Below are 2,619 nucleotides of genomic sequence, written 5' to 3' on the forward strand. Positions count from 1 at the left end.
AGTATTGCTTTACTGCCATCAATTCAGTAAATGATGTATCATTTGTTACCTTTCAAAGACCGTCACAGCATTTTAGGCTCAACCAATTAGCTGTGTAAATTCATTCAGACTTTGCAGTCATATAAACAATCTGCTAGGCTACTGAGACTAGACACAAATCAGAATTACAGTCTATGTGTAAACAGTGGTAGAAAAAAAGATAATTTATTAATCCTTATTACACTTACTGTATGTTAGCAGCTTTGTTCCTGAATTTTCACTTAATGTCTACTTAGTGCAGACAAACAGTTCATTTCCTAGAAGGCAGGCTGCCTATATGATAACTGCAGGCTTGCAAAGTCCCAGAGGTCCAGGCAGAGCTAGTCTGCTATTTAGAAAGATATAATTTCCCCTGAAACTCTGATCAGATTAACTAGCTTGGCTTTCTGTGTGTGATGCACTGTGACTGTGTTCAGTTGCTTGGGAGCAATGAGGAGTGAGTTTTCGAGGCTTTTTGAAGCTTTCTTCATGTTCAAAACTTGTGTGTAACATCCACAATTAAAATAGCATTTGAACACTGAAGACACTTCTGTGAGTTATATATCTATATGTCGACTTGGCTGCTCAACTACAAAGACAAAAATCTACTTCTGATTTTGTGAATCAGATGCATTTCCATTGAAACACTGAAGAATATTATGCTGAAGAAACGATATGCTTAGTTCAAATGAAGGCCCTCCAGAATGGGCAGCAATTTTATGACTACTGAGAAAGCAGTTAAGCAGAGATCTGTATGTTTTTTTATAATCGACATTTTATTTACACACACAATCAAGTTCGCAGATACAGTTACCTTAGGAAATACACATACTCGTGGTTAACACTGGACATGACAGAATAAAGGAGGGAGGGAAGAAAAAAAAGGGGAAGAAACTGATTATTTAGGAACCTGCCTCTCAAGGTAAGACATTAACAATTGCTGAATTTGCCAGAACTTATACATTTTCTGATTTAAGTTGTAGGTCAGTTGCTCTAATGGAAGCATTGGACAACCAGAGATCAACAGATGGAACCTGAGGAGTTGACCACAAAAGTAAAATACATTTCTTGGCCAAAGATACTAATATAAAAAACATGTGCTTTGTTTTATAGTCAAGTAAATATTCCATATCATAGTTTAATAGGAAGAAAGCAGGAGAGAAGACTAAGGAGAAGCTTCAGTATTTTTTCAAGTTCACGGTGGTTCCGCTTCCCGTAAAAGTATCTTGTCACATGACCACGAACAACGCATATATGTGCCTCTTTCCTGTTTACAGTTGAAACAAAGATTTGAGCTGAATGTCTCTTTGTATGAAACTCAATGTGTTTTGATGCGTAAAATTATCTTACCCTCTCCCTCAAACACACACACACACACACACACACACACACACAGTCAGTCGTGTGAGACTAAATGAATAGTGGCAGATCATTTGCAGTGATTTCACTCCACTATACAGTCACTTTATATGGCAGTTTATCAGTTTAGAATTTCAATTATATATACTTTAAAATCCAAATTTACTGGTTTTCACTGTAAAGTCCTTTTCATGCATAAGAAGACATTTAAAAAATATGTACTGTATCTATGTTGATATCATATTAGCTTTAGTATCTTACATCAGGTCAAAGTAATATTGCCAACTCTACTGTAAACCAATTTGGCCAGTTTTTTACATGGTTATGGTCATAAAGTGGAAGGAATCAAAAATATACCTGAGTGAAACTCAAAAGTATCTACATTTAAACCCACTCTGAAAAGTAACGTATGTAACATGCAGGTTACATGCATGAGCCCCCAATAGGGTATCTAATGAGGGTCAAGTTATTAAGGAACTATCAGGTGAAGCTCAGTGGACTCTCAGCAGTGGCAGGGTCAGGACAAGCAAGATACTAGGTTTAGGACTAGCATTAGGTTCAGACTTTGGGTTTTAAGGCCAGGGTCAGGTTTAGGATTACTACTGAAATTGAGAAGTTGAATGCAAGTTAGCAGGGTGTGGTGTAGTTGTCAACAGTTAATTTTGCAATGTTATACATTTTGTCCGATCTTTTCATTTAAAAAATGCTCCTGACTGGCAAGAGGAAGAAAAAATCTATTTGAAGTATTTTGAAGGTGTGAAGAACTTTACTGTTTTCACTATAAAAATCCTCTTTTTACATGCACAAAAAGACATTTTAAAAACATATGTATCTATACCGATATCATGATATTAGCTTTAGTATCTTTAGTAAGTACGATCGTCCATCTCTACTGTAAACCTGTTTAATGAGTTATGGTCAGGGGTCTAAAAAGTTGAGAAATAAATAAGTGAAAGCGTGGCTTCTGTATTCACTCAAAAGTGAAAGAAGTCAAAAACACACCTGAGCGAAACTCAAAAGCGTTTACGTTAAAAAAAAAACTTTTTGAAATGGAAATGTCACTTAGTAAAAGTAAAAATATCCCATTTCAATAACAGTCGATTAAGCAGATCTTTCAAAATACTGATCAGGTGACTAGTTTTCCACCTCTGGTTACTGGTCATTTAAGGTGGGCGGGTCATTTAAGGTTGCATTTATAGACAAAAACAGACTAAACCGTTTGAGTAAACCTGATAAATCGCT

Source organism: Pygocentrus nattereri, chromosome 6 (assembly GCF_015220715.1).
Source record: "Pygocentrus nattereri isolate fPygNat1 chromosome 6, fPygNat1.pri, whole genome shotgun sequence".
Lineage (NCBI taxonomy): Eukaryota > Metazoa > Chordata > Actinopteri > Characiformes > Serrasalmidae > Pygocentrus > Pygocentrus nattereri.